Raw genomic sequence first — 20,557 nt, 5'->3', positions numbered from 1 at the left:
ACATCTCGGATCCTGCAGATGGGGGCCACACCTGGAGATGGCAAAGCACAGCCATAAAGTTGACTGAGCTTCTGAGCCACTGGTGCAGAAGACCACAACAGAGAAACAAATTCCTGTCTTGTTGAAACCACTTTTATTTTGCATCTCTTTCACAACACTCAAACCTCTTTCCTATTTGCACACAGAAATATTGTGCAACTATTTTAAATGATACTTTAAGGAGCAGTTTGAGGGTCACAAAAGAATGTTTATGATACAGTAGGTGAAAAAAACTGGACACTAAATTGTATATATCCTATGATCTCAGTAATTCTTTGCAAAAATTCATGGTTAAAAGCAGTGGAAGGAACTATACCCAAATAGAATGAAGATTGAATATTTTCCTTCTACTTGTTTATGCTTTTTAAAGTTTTCTGCAGTATATATCTAAATACTGATAATGAAGAAAAGATAAAGATTCTAGCCACCTGTATTTCTGACAAACCTGCCCCAACTGCCAGAAATACCCCCTTCTTCTGCACTCATGGGCCATTTCATTCCTGTTCCTCTTGTATTGTAAGCAAGCACTGTGTTTTATGTAACTTTGTGTTACACAGAATTTCACCTCTAGCAGACAAGTATTTGATGGATAAATCACAATTAGAAAGGCTGAGATGTTTATAAATACAGCTAACTTAAAGCAGTAACTTGGCTGGGGCGCCTGGGTGGCTCAGTCAGTTAAGTGCCTGACTCTTGATTTCTGCTCAGGTCATGGTCTCAGGGTCATGAGACTGAGCCTCCTGTCCATCCCCAAGCTCAGTGGGAAGTCTGCTTGAGGACTCTCCCTCTGCTCTTCCCCCCACTCACTCCCTCTCTCACTCTCTAATAAATAAATACATACATAAACCTTAAAAAAAACAAGCAAATTATTCACCACCCATTGTATTTAATTGATCTTCCAATATCAAATTTAAAAACAACACAAAATTTATTGTAGCATTTAAATTTTACACATTTTTCTTTTGAATATTTATGACCACCCTATTAAGTATGTACTATTACCCCCATTTTACAGATTTCAAAACTGAGGCTTAAAAAGTTATTTGCCCCAGATTACAGAACTAGCAAGTGATAGGGCTGAGATTGTAACATAGATCTTTCTGACTTTACCACACTGTCCTACATAACATTTTTTTTATCCAAACATTTATTTTAACCTTTTAACCTCATAATAGCAGTACTAGTAATAGATAATATCTAGGCAGTGTATACCAAGTGCTAAATAATATCCTAAACAATATTTGTATGTATACACATACAAACTCTTTTAACCCTCACAACAATCTACAGAAGTATTTATATTGTACTAATAATATATTCCCTTTTTTATTAGCTAGTTTGTAACTGAAAAAGGAAAATATGCCCTAGTCTAATCATGAGAAAAACATCAGATAAATCCCGATTAAGAGATACTGACTAGTAGCCAGTACTGACTAGTATTTATTGAAACTGTCAAGGTCATAAAAAACAAGGAAAATCTGAGAAACCATCACAGCCAAGAGGAGCCAAAGGAAACAGGACAACTAAATGTAATATGAGATACTGGATGGAATCTTGGAACAGGAAAATTACATTAAGTAAAAAAAAAAAAAAAAAAAAAGGGAAATTCAAAAGAAGCCTGTAAACAGCACATCAATATTGGTTCATTGTGACAAATTGTGAAAAATGTATCATACTAATAATACAAGATGCTAATAATAGGGAAAATTGGATGTAGGTATATGGAAACTCTCTGTACGATATTCGTAATTTTTCTGTAAATTTAAAACTCTCCTAAATTTAAAAGTTTTTTGACATACCTTATTTGTGCATTTATTTATTTACTTATTTATAATTCCAGTATACTTAACATACAGTGTTATATTAGTTTCCAATATACCATATAGTGATTCAACATTTCCATACATGGTGTTCATCATGATAAGTGTGTTCTTAATCTCCTTCACCTGTTTCATCCAGCCCGCCCACCCCTCTCCCCGCTAGTAACCATCTGTTTGTTCTCTATAGTTTAGAATCTGGATTTGGTTTGTCTCTTTTCTCCTCTTTGGTTGCTTTGTTTCTTAAATTCCACATGAGTGAAATCATATGATGTTTGTCTTTCTCTGACTTATTTCACTTAGCATAATACCCTCTAGGTCCATCCATGTTGCTGCAAATGGCAAGATTTCTCATTTTTTTTAAAGATTTAATTTATTTATTCATGAGAGACAGAGAGAGAGAGAGAGAGAAAGAGAGAGAGAGAGAGAGGCAGAGACACAGGCAGAGAGAGAAGCAGGCTCCATGCAGAGAGCCCGATGTGGGACTCAATCCCGGGACTCCAGGATCACGCCCTGGGCCAAAGGCAGGCGCTAAACCACTGAGCCACCCAGTAATCCCCAAGATTTCACATTTTTATGGCTAATATTCCATTGCATATACATATACCATATCTTCTATTCATATCATTCATTCATCTATTGATGGACAGTTGGATTACTTTCATAATTTGCCTATTGAAAGCAATGTTGCAATAAACATAGGGGTGCACATATCCTTATGAATTAGTGTTTTCATATTCTTTGGGTAAATACCCAGTAGTATGATTGCTAGATCATATGGTAATTCTATTTTTAACTTTTTGAGGAACCTCCATACTATGCTCCACAGTGGCTGCACCAGTTTGCATTTCTACCAACAGTGCATAAGGGTTGCTTCTTCTCCACATCCTCCCTAACACTTGTTGTTTCTTGTGTTTTTGATTTTAATCTCTGACAGGTGTGAGGCAATATCTCATTGTGGTTTTGATTTGCATTTCCCTGATGATGAGTGATGTTGAACATCTTTTCAAGTGTCTGTTGACCATCAGATGTCTTCTTTGGAGAAATGTCTATTCCTGCCTCTGCCCATTTTTTAGTCGAACTATCTGCTTTTCTGAATGTTGAGTTGTACAAGTTCTTTATATGTTTTGGATACTGACCCTTTATTGGATGTCATCTGCAAATACCTTCTCCCATTCCATAGTTGTCTTTTAGTTTTGTTGATAGTTTCCTTTGCTGTGTAGAAGCTTTTTATTTCAATGGAGTCCCAATAGTTTAGTTTTGCTCTTGTTTTCCTTGCCTTGGGAGACATATCTAGAAAAATGTTACTACAGCCAATGTCACAAAAGCTACTGTCTATGCTCTCTTCTAGGATTTTTATGGTTTCAGGTCCATAATTAATTTTGAGGGGTTTTTTTTTTTTTTGTGCATGGTGTAAGAAAGTGTCCCACTTCATTCTTTTTGCATGTTGCTGTCCGGTTTTCCCAACACCATTTGTTGAAGAGACTTTTTCCCATTGCATATTTTTGCCTGCTTTGTCAAAGATTAATTGACCATATAACTGTGGGTTTATTTCTGGGCTTTCTATTCTGTTCCATTGATTTATGTTTCTATAAAAAGTTTATTTTTTTAAAAAAGGAATACATGAATTTGGAAAAAAAATCTCACACAGAACCAGAATATATAAAATGCAACAACACTAAGTCTGCCTCTTATTTTAGACTCTATTCTCTTGGTTCCCCTTCCCAGAAGCAAGCATGGCTGCCAATTTCTTGTGTCTCCTTCTCTGTAAGCACATATTGGTTCTGACATATTTTTCAATAGAGAGATCTACATTTATGAATTAAGAATCTAACTAGGTTCAAGTTAGGCAAGTGCAGTAGGGTTCTATGACTGCTATAACAAATTACTACAGACTCGGTGGCTTAAAACAACAAAATTTATTCCCTCACTTTTCTGGAGGCAAGAAATCTGAAATCAATATCACTGGGCCAAAATCGATGTGTCACCGGGGCCATGCTCCCTCCTTAGGCTCAAGAGCAGATTCTGTTCCTTGCTTCTTTCAGCATCTGGTGGCTGCCAGCATTACTTGGCTTGTGGCTACATCCCTCCGATCTCTGTCTTCATAGTTACCTTGTTTTCTCTTGTTCCTTTGTGTATGTCACATCTTGCCCTATTGCCTTCTTAAAAGATTACACTATAATTATTTGGGGCCCAATGAGTAATCCAAGATAAGCTCTCCTTCTCAAGAGCACTAACTCAAATCACACCTGTGAAGACAATCTTTCAAAAAATAAAGAAACAGTTACAGGTTCTAGATATTAGGACCAATTCTCTTTGGTGGCTTTTATTCAGCCCACTACAGTAAGTTATGGATTTTTTAACATTAAAGCTTTCATTCACAAATTAATAACAATAACAAGAATCAAATTGTTCTTTTTCAGGTTAACAAAAGTAAGAAAGGTGAATTATATGATGATCTCTAGCATCCCTACCCCTTGCCCTCTGAGGGACTTAACTATATTCCCTTTAAGCTCATCTCAAAGGATGTGGGATGGTCTCCAGTAATATGCAGCTGGTAATTTAAATTCAGGGCCTCAAGATATTGTTTTCAACTTCCCTTCCCATCTTCCCTTTTGCAAGGGCAACTTAACTCCCAGTGCTTTGGGCCCCTTCCGCCCTGTTGCATCACTTTCCAGCTATGGTTGTTCCACCCTCATTGTCAGAGCAACGTGATGAAAGATCTGCAGCGTCTGATGCAAGACTATGCTCCCTTGGTGTCCTCTCGCCCAACTAGCTGGCTCTGTCCCCCGTGTGAGAACACTGCTGCCTGACTGGGGAACATGTGCCAGTCCCCAGAGCTCTAGATTCTGACTTTGAACGCAGCCTTAGGTCTTTATATGTGAAGCAGAAGAACTCTGGAGAACTCTGTACACAGGTGGGTTCACTAGGAGAGTGAGGAAGGTAGGAAAATGAAGTACACGCCAGGAAAAGGAAAAAAAAAAAAAAAAAAAAAACCCAGCCTCAGTGGACCTGCCATGCTTTCCTGATTCATTGGCTCCAACCCAAAAGGTCAGACCTTCCAGAGACAGCCTGAAATGTCTTGCCTATGAAATACCCAGTAGAGAGATGAGGTACTTCTGTTTTCTCGTATGGTTAAGCATTGACAATAATAGTTAATAATGAGCCTACTAGGAAAGTTTAAGTTGAAACTTAATACTTTCCTACATGATAGGTTCTGATGCATCCCCACCAGTATTAAAACAAGTGCGAGCAAGGAAGCAGTTATACTTCAGTATAAAACAGAGCTCCCAGGATTTTCATTTACCACTAGTGATTACTGCTCAGGGAAAGGATTAAGAGCATATATAAAGCCTAATTCCGATTCCTCACAGTCCACCTGCTAGCTCCTTTCTGTAACCAGCATCATATTTACCAATATATTTTAAGCCAAGCATGAAAAAGCCAAGAAGACCAATAACTTTGTTATATGGAATGCTGACCAAGGACATAATGGAGGAATTAACCACCACGTCTGACCTGGCTCATGACATGAACATGCCCACCCTCCTGGAGGGCTGCTGGGAAGGACAGCTGAGGTCATGTATCTGGGGTACTTTGCACAGTGCCTGGCAAGTGGCAAAGGCTTGATAAATAGCAGCTACCTCTATTATTAGCACAACCCTGGGGCCCGCAGGGAAACTCCATCCAGTATTAGGCACAGGGAGGAGGGGGAAAAAAATAAGAAAGGCACAGTAAGAGGTGGAGGGGCGGGGAGAAAGGGAAGAGGAAAAGAGAGACCAAGAATCCGACAGACAAGTTTTACAAGTTTTCCTCAGCATAGCTTCTACCCTAGATGCACAATCCAAAATGACTTAAAAAAAAAAAAAAAAAAAAAAACCTGATTGTCAGATGCTGCCAATTGAACTAAAATTGTATATTTTAAATTTATGCCAGAAAACATTTTTCACGTTTGGAAATTCAGTTAGCTATATTTAGTTTCTTTCTTTTTTTTCCCCCACAAAAAATGAAAGACCCAGGTGATACTGTTTTCTACCTACTCAGTCCTGAGATTAAATCCTGGTGTGTGGTAGTTTCATGGACAATTTGCCTATCGGAACTACCTAAAAATGTACCTGGTTGGGTAAAGCTCCCTTCACCTGACCCAGGCAGGCAACCTTTCCTTGATCAACATAGTGAAATGGCTAATGTTTGTATCATCCCCACTGCTCTTTCAACGTATAGGAATGAGACACAATTGATGTTCATCACCAGTCTCAATGGGGAGAGGGACACGAGTGTCACTACTCTGTACTGATCTGTGTCCTGGATTAATGCTTGGAGGTTTTGAAGAGCTTTTCAGCAAGAACCCACACAATAATATTATGACATAATGTAAAGTAGAATAAGGAATCAGCAGGAACAAAATAAACAAAAATAGAAAAATTGAGACGGAGAAAAGCCTAAGACAGCTTAGAGAGAACCTAGAATTGTGCCTTAGATTTAGCTAGAGAGACGTTTCCAGGCAGCCGGAGCAGCAACCTAGGAGCCAGGGCCCAGGGGGCCAACCTCATGCCTGGAAAGGAAGGAATGGTAGGAGCTGCAGGAATCACAAGGAGGAGCATAGGGCAAGAGTCCTATGAGTCTGGACTGGGGACAGCCAGTGAGCCAGAAATATCCAATTTTATTTCCACTATTGCAAACTAACTCCACCCCATCCCCTTTTAGGACGGCCCCAGAGAAACACAGATAACTAGTTTCCAAAGACCCAGTGTGTAGATAGTCCAAGATGCTGGTTAAGGGTGCTTCCCTGCTTTGAAGATCAGATGAATAAGCAGTAAAATAAGCATCTGCTGGATACCTGTGGCAAAGCCAGCAATTTCCTCAAGAGACTGGGCCTACTCTATCATGGCAATGAAAAAATGCTAAGGTTACGGCATTCTATGTGGTGGATTGTGGCTCTGATGCTCTTGGCATGGTCTCCTCTCCGCTTAAAGCAGGTACTACCAATCATTCTGCAAGGTCAAAAAAAAAATCCTCAGAAATCCTCTCAGGAGCAAAAGCTTCCCAGTGAACCTGCCCAGATGAATTAGCTGCACAATGTGTCTCTGTAGAAACTACATGAATTAGCCCTACAGCCGCAGTTACTCGACACAGAGCAGTCTACTTTGGAGGACATCTGCCAAAAGAATACTTTTGTTTAAGAATGGCTAATGTCAAATGGCTCTTAAAAAGAGAAAAACAAGTAGCTGGCAGGCCCACCTGTTTATGGTAGGCCCCTCCTGGTGCCTAACAAGAGGCCACAGATCAGTAAACCGGAAGGTTGGCATGTTTGCATTCCACCATTATCTATAGCTAGGCATCCAGGTGATTGCGCAAAGTTCCAAATCCCTGAAATACAATTTTGCATATGGGTGAAAAGTAACAAAACTAAACAATCCCAAATTACTATCTAATCTCTAAGCAATCCATTCTGGCTAACCCTGCTTCTTACAGAATTATGAATATACAGTATACCAGGCTTCCCATCACATCTGAATTAAGGGTATAATAGTTTCTGAGTGATTTGGCCACTCCAATTGCCTCTTCTGATTCAAAATGTGTGAGGAAGGAATCCCTAGGGTGTCTCTTCTCCAGTGTCCTTGTCCCTTATTTCTTTATGATAAGCAAAATAATGTCCATCCCACCCATGCCCTGCAAAAATATCTGCATCTTAACCTGCAGAAACTTTGAATATGTTGGGTTACATAGCAAGCAGGAATTAAGGCTGGAGGTGGAATTAAGCTGCTGGTCAACTGACTTTGAGAGGGAAAGACTAACGTGGATGATTTTAATGGGCCCATTACAGGGTCTGTAATACTGGAAGAGACAGTCAAAACCAGGAAGAGGGCATCATGAGAAAGTTTCAGTCTTTGCTAGCTTTGAGGATGGAAGAGGGTCAAGAACCAAGGAATGCAGACAATATCTAGAAGCTGGAAAAGGCAAGAATAACAGATTCTCCCTTAGAGTCTTCAGGAAGGAACCCGACCCTATAGACGATTTGATTTTAGCCCCATGAGACCCATTTTGGATTTCTGACTGTGAGATGGTAAATTTACTACTTTACTACTATTTTATTTCTCCCCAACTGCAACTCCTATAAAAGCTGAAAATTCACCTCTCTTTCTTCCCAGACTTAACTGGTTCTTCAACCTTGCAAACACTGGAATCACCTGGGGAGCTTTCAAAAATAATGAATCCTGAGTCTCACACCCAGAAATTCTGATTTCAATGATCTGGGTTCAGCCCAGGAATCAGGAATTTTTAAAACTCCCCAGATGATTCTGATGTGCAGCTGAGTTTGAGAACCACTGTCATAGAGGGTGTGATATGTTTTCATTAACCCCTCTTCATACTCTTCAGACCATGCTGTTTCTTATTAGAATCAAAAGCAGATGAAAGAGCAATAAAAGGCATAAGCTGACATCTAAATTTTGACAGATTTCTCTCCAGAATAAATAGGGAGCATAACCAGCAGTAGCAGAGAAGCTACCCCTGAACTGCTTGCTCCTCATGGAAAGTATTGGCACAGGATAGTGGGCTCCCAAACCCCTATGTGTAGAGATCGGGATTTATTGGCAAAGAATTAAACCCATCGTAGCTAGTTTAAGCAGGAAAAGTACTTATTACAGGCTACTGCCAAGGCTTACCGAATCATTGGGAAAGTCAAAGAAATAGCCTCCAAGTCAAGCTTTCAGGAACAAAAAGCCACAATGCAGAAATGAGCCACCAAAGGAGTTTCTGCCTCCGCTGTGATGAGGAAGCAGCTACAACCAGGAGGCCGTCCCATCAGAAAGTTGCACCAGGCCTGCATACATACCAGCAGGTGGGAGGGCCCAATGCTCTGCCTCTTAGTACTCAAACCGAGCTACTAACTGCTGGTAGCTATGTTAAAGCTGCCACAGGAAAAAAATAAAAATTAAAAATCCCCAACTCCCCTGTGATTGTGCTTTTTAGAAAAAAACAAGCACAGCAGAACATAGTGTCCACTCCACTTCTACCTTCTAAATCTTACACAAGTATGTTCGATTGGCCCAGACTCTATGACATCCAAAATTTTAGCTACAGGAGAATCTGGGTAAAATAATTTTTTTACTAACTTCTGCAGATCATGAAAGTTCACAGAAGAAAGCCTGAATGGGTATTGAGCTCCAATCCACCATAAATGCCATTCACTGTTCCCCCAGCTCATCAACATCCATACTTCTCTCCGTATTTAACCCTCCAAATGATAATAACATAACTGTCCCTGTACTAAAAAAATGTACTCCCCTTCCCTGAAGACACCCAAACTTCCATGAGTCTCTGTCTTTGGATGATATTTATTCCTTCTCCAGTTCAGTTTCAATTCCACCAGGATGTTCATTGTATATCAATTAATTTATAAAATTAGCCACCATCAGTAGACCATACATAAAACTGCCAGAAGAAGGGAAATGGGTAATTATATAAACTGCACTTCAGGGCAATGAAGAGATCAGTGGTGGTTATGGTAGTTCCAGTTTCAGGTGCAAGCCTATCGACGTTATTTACAACTCTTGTCCTCCCTCCGCAGCCCGTTGTAGGTTACTTTCGTTCTCAGCATCACAGCTGGGCCAAGTTTTTTAGCTGGTGGAGTCACCCAGATCTTCATTCCTAGTGAATCTGAGCACTAGGGGATCCTGAATATACTCAATTTCTGTACTCTTCCATGTAAGGTATATGTTTAATATACACATTAAATATAGAATTTAATATAACGTTTCCACTGGGCACAAAAACCCCTCCATTCCTGCTTCCGTTGTATAATGACTATCCTATTTCCTCTTGATAACCAGGCTCAATCACCCAGCTGACCTGATGATGATCCCTCTTTTGCCTGTTGGTCTTATTTGCATGTGGTGCCCAAGTGGTGAGGGGCAATCTCAAATTTCAGTTTTATGGGACTAACTGATATCATGTGCCTCCTGGTGTTTTCACTGAGGACCGATATTAGTTACGTGACATTCCTGCCAAAAATGCATAACCTGAATCTAATTATGAGGAAACACCGTCAGGCTGTGGAAAGCGGGCTTACAGACATCCACAAGGCAGGTGAGTGCGTCTAACTTATTTTTTAGCAACTAATCCTCAAAACATGCCCTATCGTAAACAAATGTGAAGATAAGTGTGACCCTTCTAAGGGTTCATTCACACATCTCTTCCTCAGTCCTTGACACCAGTCCTCCTATCTATTTCCTTCCAAATCTCTAACCATCCAGCTATTCTACTGACCATTAACCATATCCAATGGGAATGCCTGGGTGGCTCAGCAATTAAGCATCTGCCTTCAGCCCAGGGCCTGATCCTAGAGTCCTGGGATGGAGTCCCACATTGGGCTCCCAGCATGGAGCCTGCTTCTCCCTCTGCCTGTCTCTGCCTCTGTGTGTGTATGTGTGTCTCTCTCATGAATAAATAAATAAAATCTTTTTTTTTTAAAGCCATAACCAATGTATCTGTGTCAGCCTGGACCTCTGCCCACCTTTATTTTCAGATCACATTGATAAATTCAAATCACTGATTTTTTTTCCCACTACTATCCTTCAAAGTTACCACTGGGTGGGGCTATAATGGTGCAGAAGTCGACTTTCACTAACACAAGCATATTTTGTGGAACACATCCTAAACGAGTCTTGATTCCCCCTCCCCCAGTTAACGTTCATTGGGCTCACCCCGAGAATCTATGGGTATTGGCTAAGGAAGAGGACAATGCAGCAGTAGGTGATACCTGGGAGTATGAGCTTTCCAGCAATGTACTTATGCCTTCAAGACCACTTAATGATGAAGTGTTAAAGAATTAAGAATTAAAAGACCCATTCTTACAGCCTGATTCATAAGATAACACCAAGCCCACAGACAGCTCAGGTCATGTGATCACTTGGTATGCCATGAAAAGTAAGCCAGGACTATTTCTCAGAGGGAGCATTTTTTATTATGTATATCAAGCGGGATCCTGATAGATCAGCCATCTATTCATTCCTGGAAACCTCATGATCAATTAATTACTCATGATCAATCAGCTTCCCAATGAACTTTTCCAGCTCTATTACCAGAAGCTGCTTTAACTTTGCATCTGCATTTAAGTGTTGCTACTTGTCCTTCCCCACTCCAAGACCTCAACAGATCCACTGCAATCAACATACCCATTTCAAGAGCAGCATCTCTCACCTTTACCCCTGACCTAGGACTTCACTGCAATACTTTTCAAGGATATATTTCTCACAACTTTGTTTTTCAATGTCTTGGTGAAAAGAGCATCCTCTGGGTCTCCTTAGTAAGTTACTGGGTCATACATGAAATAGTCCTTTCTCTTAAGAATTTAGATTCCTGCCCCTATATTATACCATGGATTTTGGACACCTGAATTTCCTTCCATGTAGACCTTCACTAAGTCCCATTTCCAGTCATTCAACCAGGCCTAGAATTACAACTATTACCAGCTGAACTCACTAGAACAATGAACCCAGAATCTTTGGGAAATGCACCCATACCAAAAAATTAAGCCAGATTTAAAATTGTTTCTTTCTCTCTGGCCTAGATTCTCCTAATCCATTCCTACACCTGTTCCCTAGGGTTTTGCTGATATAAATGAGCAAAATATTGCAAATCCTTGGGTATGTAAACATTTGTCTCATAAGATAGACATTGTACTTGTCCTTCTAGAGACATACTGGTGTTTGACTTCCAATAGAGAACAATGAATGGTTGGAAATAGGGGCAGGAAGAAAACTGACATCCCGTTGCAAGGAAACTATCTCAGTAAAGCCATTATAGTCTCTAGCAAGGCTGGACCAGCCTTATGAGACAGGGAAGGACAAGATGCTTTACTGGCAATGGAGGCTCACTGGAATATTGGGGATCTTGGAAGGTTGGACTGAACCCGCCCAAGTAGTTCCAATTCTCAGGGTCCCACTCTTTCCCAATCAATACCCAAAGTTTTACATAAAAGACCTAGTGGTTCTATGAGTTTAGATTATCTTTTAATCATCAACCCACAGAATCAAATGGTATTTGATATTAGAATGCATAAGCCTTGCAACTACATGAAATAAATGGTTCTTCTAGAAAGTCATAGAAGCTCCTTGGTCCTCTGATCATGCCTCATGCCAATAACTTTAAAATTCTGAGCATATCATTTTCTTTCTTGAAGTTCTCCAACGTAGGTAAAACAGCCACCCAACTCCACAGACCTTGTATTCCTTATTCTCACCATGATGGTCAGCAGGCACTCTACCAAAATCTTTGCCTTCACTGAGCTCTTCACTCTAAGTAATCAATATTTTAAGTCACTATTGCACCACTCCATGTCATATACTGCCAATATTCCATATTCTAATATTTCATATTCCATATTCTAATTCCATATTCCATAATCATTGCTACTTTCAAACCCAATAGTCAGGAAAAATGAATCCAAATTTCCAATTTTTTAAGAGTCTGTTGCCTATAACTCTCCTAGTACCAATTATAGGCATAGATAGATTTAGTTCCAGAGAACATAAGCCATTCTAGCAAGTTGAAGAATGAAAAAAAAAATTATTATAGGGCATTGAAAAGCTCACTGAATCTTTAGAAGAGTCCAAATTTAGGTTGACATTTCAGAAATGACTCCCAAAACTACATGAAGACCTGGATCACCAAGGGATCTTTGTTCTCCCCAGATGAGGAAACTGCCATCTCCTAAACAATATGACTGCCAAAGTCCAGAAGCCACCGCAGTGGGGTGGGCCTCAAGGAGAGGAAGGTGGTGCCATGTGAAACCAGACATGCCTTAGTCCTCACTTGCAAAATGAGCTTTCTGTGACCACCTCTTAACACCCACAAACTTCTGCTAATGCTGCTACAGAAAATTCAAATACCTCCATGACTAAACTTTTAAAAGAAAAAACAGAAGCAGCAAAAGCATGGCCTCTGCCTCGTTTTACCTTCCAAACATTGCACTAGTGCAACTTAATGGCAGGACGTAAATCACATTCAGAGCCCTGAGGGTAGGGTAGTCTGGGAAATGTGGTGTTTGGTTCACCAGCCACTACAATGCAAGAAGGCATGTTAGAAGTCAGGTAAAGTAGACAGTAGGGGCAGAGCTAGCAAACCCATCACAAACCCCAAATACTAAGTTCTAGTCTTAAACTCTGACAAGAACTTTTGTAGATGTAATTTTCTTTGAAACCAGTGAGACCATTGCATACATTTTCTTTATATGCTCCACATACCTATATAATCCCTCAACAGTTGTAGATAAACTATAAATTCCAATTGATTGAATGATTGGTTTAGAATATGTTGTAACAGAGAAAGGCACTTATTTTTTATTTTCCTGACTCATTGCTAGAAGTCACTGGATAATGCCTTCTCAATGCAGCTGCAGCACAAAATATTTGCTGTTTATCTTGATGACATACCAGGTCTTCTGAATCATCTGAGTAACAATAAATTATATTTGGAAGCATTGTAGATGAACTACATTGTACAATATACTCATTTCTGGAAACTGATATAGGGAACCAATGCACCCCTTTTTTTCCATTCACTTGAGAAAACAGAGAGTTTACTGTCTTAAGGAAAGTCACACTTTCATGGCCTCTTGCCTTGAAGTCAATAATGTGCCTTACAGAAGAATCCCAATAGAGATAGACAGTCTATCTTCTCCAAGATATCCCCTTTCTTATCGTACATTCAGTTGTCTTGAAACTCCCAAAGTCTCTGGTGTAATTGTTTTGCCTGAAACAGAGAACATCTTTGTGAGTGTTTCTCAGAGGAACAACTGACCCAGAGAACCATAGCCCCCTCGTTCAAATTCTGCTCTCAGCACCAAGACCCATTGGTTTGTAGTGTATAAATACCCAATTCACACAGTGTGTCAAGTGTTGGCCAGAACCCAAACCTTGCACAGCCCCCCTGGCCTGCTCAGAATTTGGGAGGGCAAAGGTCATCGTGCCCATTTCCCCCTGGCTTCAGTCAGGACTATACAAAATTAATCTTGGCCCACAAGAAACTGATTGTAACCTGGGAATGACATGAAATAGCCACTTTCTTCTCAAATCTCCCCTGTTACTTCCTAAACCATTGATTGAAAGGAAAAAGTAGCTCATGAAAGGTGAAAAGGTTTCATTTCAGAAGCACCAAGGAGACCTTGACAAGACCCACAGAGGCCTCTAAATGATTTTTGAATGACTACTGTGTTGTTTCACTCAAAAAGTTAAGGATTTGGGAGGGGGTCCATAGCAAGCAAGCACGTTGACATGAGCAGACCAGATATCTCTCTCTCTCTCTCTCTCCTCTCTCTTTCTGCAAACAAAAAAAGGAAAGAAAGGAAATGGAGATCATTATTATAGTAATTCAATAGCTCCCCTACCTCCTGAAATACTAGAATAATTGCCTCAACCTGTAGTGGAGACCAATTACAGCTTAGTCGCTGCTCTGGGCATGGACCTTCAGAGAGTTGTTCAGAGTAGAAGAGTCTTCCATTCCACATCCCTGCTACACACTCTGTGTTCCTCAGCAATGTAGGTACAACCCCCTCCATTTTCTTTTGTTAAACATAGAGCCACACTTTCCTATCTAATCCTAAATTCTCAAGGCTTCCCTATAAAGGTACGTGAGCCCTCCCTGGAGGAACTGGCACAGAATAGAAGAAAATGGCTCCAAAGGAAGGTTTATAGTTTGGCTTTATTTTTAAAAGGAACTGAAGACAATTAGATGTCATTTATACTCCTTTTTAAGAAGTCAGAGAGGAGTAAGAATAACCCCTCAGGATTTCTTGCTAGACTCTAGCCCTCAAGGAAAGCCCAGCTTTCCCTTTGTGGCATCTGCCTGTCATTGCTTCTGACTCCCTCCCCCAACATGCAACAGTGGAGGCTTCTGCATATGCTTGCCTTTCTGACAGGATTTGTGCATTGCATTCTCCCTTATATTTTTTTCTTAAGGATTTTATTTATTTATTTGAGAGAAAGTGCATGAGTGGGGAAGGGATAGAGGGAGAAGCAGGCTCCCAGCTGAGCAAAGAGCCCAACGTGCAGCTCAATCCTAGGACTCCGGGATTATGACTTGAACCAAAGGCAGATACTTAAACAATTGAGACACCCAGGCACCCCGCATTCTCCCTCTTATAACTGTCCTACCCCCAACACACACAAACACATACACACATACACAATCTTCTTTCATGACTCAAAAATCATGTCAAAAGTCATAGAAAGCAAAAGAAATGGCTTCAGGGGCACCTGGATGGCAGATGATAGATAGATAGATAGATAGATAGATAGATAGATAGATATATCCCCCTTAAAAAAAAAAAAAAGCAATGGCTTCAGAGCTAAATTGTGTGAGCTCCAATTGTGGCTCCACCATATACAAAGTGTTGGACAAGATCTATGCCTCAATTTCTTAGTCTATAAAATGAAGATAATAATAGCATCTACCCCGAAAAGTTGCTTTTGAAGGTTAAGACTGATTTTTTTTTAAATTTATTTATGATAGTCACAGAGAGAGAGAGAGAGAGAGAGACAGGCAGAGACATAGGCAGAGGGAGAAGCAGGCTCCATGCACCGGGAGCCTGATGTGGGATTCGATCCCGGGTCTCCAGGATCGCGCCCTGGGCCAAAGGCAGGCGCCAAACCGCTGCGCCACCCAGGGATCCCTGAAGGTTAAATTATGAATGCTATTCAAATGCTTAGAAAAACATCTGGCATAAGGTCATATTCAATACATATTTGCTCCTATTATTACAGGACATGGCAACTAGATGGTGTATTGAGTATTTATATTCCCTTCCTGTCCTGATAAACAGTGAAGTACTACACGTCGGCTATGCCCACATCTCCATTCAGAGGAGAGTGGTCATGAGGAGTTCTTTCTTCATTAAGATACTATAGCTGATAGTCACTGATCCAAAAATGAGTGCCCAGGACTGAAGCAACCACATGTACATAAGATGAACATGAGCAAGACTTATTGTCAAGGAGATGACTTGGCATGCTACCTAATCGGAGCACTCCATACTGAGTGGTGACAACCCAGCCCAATCAGAACTTCTCTCCTGGAAAGTTGGAATGTAAAAGTACACAGGGAAGAAAGCAATAGAGGCCTCTTTGAAAGACATTGAAAAGATGACCAGATCACTATCAGGGCAACCATCTTCTGAATGGCAAATAAGCAGAGGATCCAGTGATGGCATAGGTGCTGACATAATTCCCCACCTTACCTTCTTTCTAGTACATCTTTCTGTTAAAATCTATCTCCTAAGCTGTGATTTTCAAACTTGAGCCTTAATAGAAGCCTGTGAAATTTGTTAAAATGTAGATTCCTGAGTCCCTTCCCTAGAGATTCTGATGCAGTAGAACTAGGGTGGAGCCTCAGAGAGAGCCATGATTTGTGCACACAGGTTATCCACTGTACTCCACCAGGCACACACATATTGATGATGTGAATGCCTCCTGAGAGTTGTGCAGTGTACAACCTGCCCAGCTAAATGCACCAGCCACGAATGGTCCTCATGTACATGGCTCCAAGCTCACACTAAGAAACACTGAAGGTAACTTGGATACGTTTCTTTTTTGCCATCTATAAGAATTTAACAAATACTAGTTTCCTGCTGATCCACCAGGGTCCTAGTTACTGTGCATACTTACAAGATATCAATAGCTGGGCAGAACTGAAGCAGAGAGGAAAATGATAGGTAGAGAAAGGACCAGTGCATTGCTGTTTCATTATACACAGAAAACTTCGACAAGAGACTTGAAGTCTAGTCTAAATATATGTCCCTTCTGAGTGCTACTGGCTGTGAAGCAATTGGAATGAAACCAGATACAAAGAGTGCAGAATGAATTGCTGATGAAAACCTTACAACACCCCTAGGCACTGGCATTGTGCTCCCAGCTCCCTGCCCCTCCTTATACACATTGCTTTCCAACCTCCATTAGTTGGTGAGGGTCTCAATGTAGTTAGGGAGTAGGAAGATGCCACAAGCCCCTGCAAAAATGGATTGGGCTCCTAGAGAAAGGATTTTTTCTAAGTTTTATTTAAATTCCAGTTAGTTAACATACAGGGTAATATCAGTTTCAGGTGTGCAATATAGTAATTCAACACCTCCAGGCATCACCCAGCACTCATCACAAGTGCACTCCTACATCCGTATCACCTGTTTAACCCACTCCCCTCACCCACCTCCCCTCTGGTAACCATCAGTTTGTTCTCTATAGTTAAGAGTCTCTTTCTTGAGATGCCTGGTGGCTCAGTGGTTGAGAGTCTTTGGCACAGGTCATGATCCCGGGGTCCTGGGATAGAGTCCTACATCAGGCTCCCCGTGGGAGCCTGCTCCTCCCTCTGCCTATGTTTCTGCCTCTTTGTGTCCTCATGAATAGATGAATAAAATCTTTTTTTTTAAAAAAGTCTCTTTCTTGGTTTGCCTCTTTTTTTCTCCCCTTGGCTCATTTGTTTCGTTTCTTATATCCAATATATGAGTGAAATCATGTCTTTCTCTGACTTATTTCACTTAATATATTACCTCTAGCTCCAGCCATGTCATTGTATATGGCAAGATTTCATTCTTCTTTATGGCTGAGTAATATTCCTTTGTGTATATGTGTGTGTGTGTATATATATATATATATATATATATATAGAGAGAGAGAGAGAGAGAGAGAGAGGGGGCAAACAAGCAGAGGTGTGTGTGTGTGTATATATGTATATATATATATATATATATATATATATATATATATCCCACCTCTTCTTTATCCGTTCATCAGTCTATGGACACTTGGGCTCTTTCCATAACTTGGCTATTGTAAATAATGCTGCAATAAATATTGGGGTGTATTATCCCCTTGAATTAGGATTTTTGTATTCTTTGGGTAAGTACTGAGTAGTGTGATTGCTGGATTGTAGGGTAGCCCTATTTTTAACTTTTTGGGGAAACTCCATACTGTTTTCCAGAATGCCTGTGCCAGTTTGCATTCCCACCAACAGTGCATGAGGGTTCTTTTTCACCACATCCTTGCCAACATTTTTGTTTCTTGTGTTGTTGACTTCAGACTTTCTCATAGGTGTGAAGTAGTATCTCATTGTAGTTTTGATTTGCATTTCCCTGATGATGAGTGATGTTGAGCATCTTTTCATGTGTCTGTTGGCCACCGGTCTGTCTTTTTTGGAGAAATGTCTATTCATGTCCATGTCTTCTGCCCATTTCTTAATTGGATTAATTGGTTTTGGGGTGTTGAGTTTTATAAATTCTTTTTACATTTTGGATATTAATGACCCTCTACCAGATATGTCATTTGCAAATATCTTCTCCCATTCCAGAGGCTGTCTTTTAGTTTGGTTGATTATTTCCTTTGCTGTGCAGAACCTTTTTATTTTAATGTCCCAATAGTTTATTTTTTTATTTTGTTTCCGTTGCCTCAGGAGAAATACATAGAAAGAAGTTGCTATGGCTGATGTCAAAGAAGTTACTGCCTATTCACTAAAGAAAGGATTTATCATCTATCAAATGAGTTCAAGTCAACAGGTTTTTGTTGAGCACAGTTAAGTACTGATGGAACTAAAAAAAAAAAATTAGAAGACTCCATCCCAAGCTACTCATGGAGAGAAGTGTCTCTTGTGAGAAGGAGGGGCATAAGTAAAACATGTAAAGAAACTGGAGGACAACCAAGAGAATATGTCATCAAGTACAAAGTACTAAGATTGTACGTGGATTAGAGTTCAGGAAACCAGGAGACCAATGAGACTGCATAATGCCACATGGAGGCAATTGAAATATTCTAGCAGCTACTTTTGTAAAGGTATCTGAGGTATGAGATTTAAAAGGAGAAACACACTTGCTCATTTTCCTGTTGATCCCAATGTTGGACATGGTCATGTCCACTTCACATGTTCTGAACCTCACATTTTACTCTGATTTTCCTGGGGCACCTCGCTTCTGCTGCATGCTTACCTCAGCTACTCAGACACCTGGTCTAACACTTTGGTAACCACCCAACACTTGCTCAAAGCTGGCAATATGAGGGAGATAGCACATGGGGGCAATCCTTGACCAGTCAGGGATGGCAGCTTGCAGACGCCCGCCACACTAGTATCCCTTGAGTGGACAATTCCGAGAGGCATTTTTCCTGGTTCTCAGTCCCAGAAGGGGCAGGCCACAGTTTCCCACAGCTGTGACCAAACTTGATAACAAACCTTTGTGTGAACTGGCTTCCCCTCTTGTCTTTTTTCCTTTTCCCCATCCTCCACTCTAGTTCCCTGAGCTCACTTCCCAAAGGACCTGCATACAATCCTTTGTCCTAGGCCCTCTTCTGGAAGGAACTCTGGTTTTAAACAATCTCCTAGAGAGATAATGGTTTCTGGTTTCTGGTATTTTACACTCAATTTGCAGAGAACTCTGACACAGGCCTTCTCTCCCAAGCACACTCATCTCAGAAAAGTCCAAACCAACATGTACTGTGTATTTGATCCAAAGTTTTGCCAAGGCTCAGCATATGAGGACAAGGAGCAGAACAGAGTGTTTTATATTTCCCAAGTCCCTGTTATGTGCCCCTACTGTGCTATATGTGCTTGTATGTTATTGTTACACAAACCTGATGAGGTAGGTAGAATTTTTTTTTTTTAAAGATAAGGAAACTGATTGGAGAGAACAAGAAGTGACAGTATCAGGATCTGAATTCAAGTCTAAGGATCCTAAAGTCCATATTTTGCACATTTGCCTCATATTTGCTCCCACATACTACTTAACACATGGGGTTAGATGCCTCTTTCTCAAGTGTGTCAGTGGTTTTCATTTTTTGTTTTTGTTTTTTCAGTTTTGGAACTAGAAATTAGTGATCTGCAGCAAGGAGTTGGCATTTTAATCTCTCCAGGTTGTGGGACAGAGTTGGCCCTTTAAGCAAGAGTGAAAGCTCAGAATATTGAAAGCTTCTTATGTCTGTGTGCTACACCCAGGGATTTCAAGCCAGCTTCAGTTTGGCTCTGAGAAATGCAAGGCAGCTGTCTGGCTGCTAATGAACACAGAACAAGAGTCAAGCCTATCGTGGCTCTGGGCTCAATGCTGAGCACTCAGTAGGTACACATGAAAACATGCGCCAAACTACCTGTAAGGTCTGAGAGCCAAGGCTCCATTTCCCTCCAAGTGCCTGCCAAAAGTAAATAGTTGGGGGGCACATAACACATTTCTATGCTCTCTACACTGAGCCCCACTTGTACCTTTTACATGTCAGACCCCAGAATAACAGGTATCTAAATAGCTTTATGAAAGCCACACAGTAGCATTTTGAGACTGAGAACCTGCCTCCTTAGTGATCACATCCCTTTTGAAACATAATTCATGGCTCTTTGAGCTGTCACTCTTAATAGTGCTCCTACAGGTTGAACTAGATCCCCACTGCTTTATGTCATCCTCTGTGCTCTTTCTGTTTTTGTGTTTATTTACTAATTGGCTGACTCTGGTTGTTTTTTATTGATTTACAAGTCAACTCAGAAAAAGTGATTCAAGTGTAAGGTATTGAAGGCTTGGATCTATATTCTCAAACTGCTTCTCTGGTCACTGAGACCATGTCATCTCTGGGGATATCTATTCACCTTGCTCTCCCCACCTTGGTAAGGAAGGGATCAGAATCATTAAGCCTCCTGGAGTAGACAAGGCCACATTCGTTCATTCACTGATTGAGACAGAA

The 20,557-nt window shown here is 40.6% G+C and overlaps 1 long non-coding RNA gene across 1 annotated transcript in view; it reads right to left on the bottom strand.

Annotated features, from left to right (window-relative positions):
* Positions 1 to 3,760: 3,760 nt before the first annotated feature.
* Positions 3,761 to 20,557, bottom strand: part of LOC140632644 (uncharacterized) — a 37,677-nt gene continuing 20,880 nt past the window's right edge. Inside the window, exons 11-12 of the long non-coding RNA XR_012030251.1 lie at positions 8,525 to 13,613; positions 3,761 to 4,118 (exon numbers count right to left, since the gene is read on the bottom strand). This is a non-coding gene — a long non-coding RNA (uncharacterized lncRNA). The remainder of the gene's footprint in view (positions 4,119 to 8,524; positions 13,614 to 20,557) is intronic.

Source organism: Canis lupus, chromosome 4 (assembly GCF_048164855.1).
Source record: "Canis lupus baileyi chromosome 4, mCanLup2.hap1, whole genome shotgun sequence".
Taxonomy (NCBI): Eukaryota; Metazoa; Chordata; class Mammalia; order Carnivora; family Canidae; genus Canis; species Canis lupus.
The sequence above is the reverse complement of the archived record's forward strand: the minus strand, read 5'-3'. Positions and strand labels throughout refer to the sequence as shown.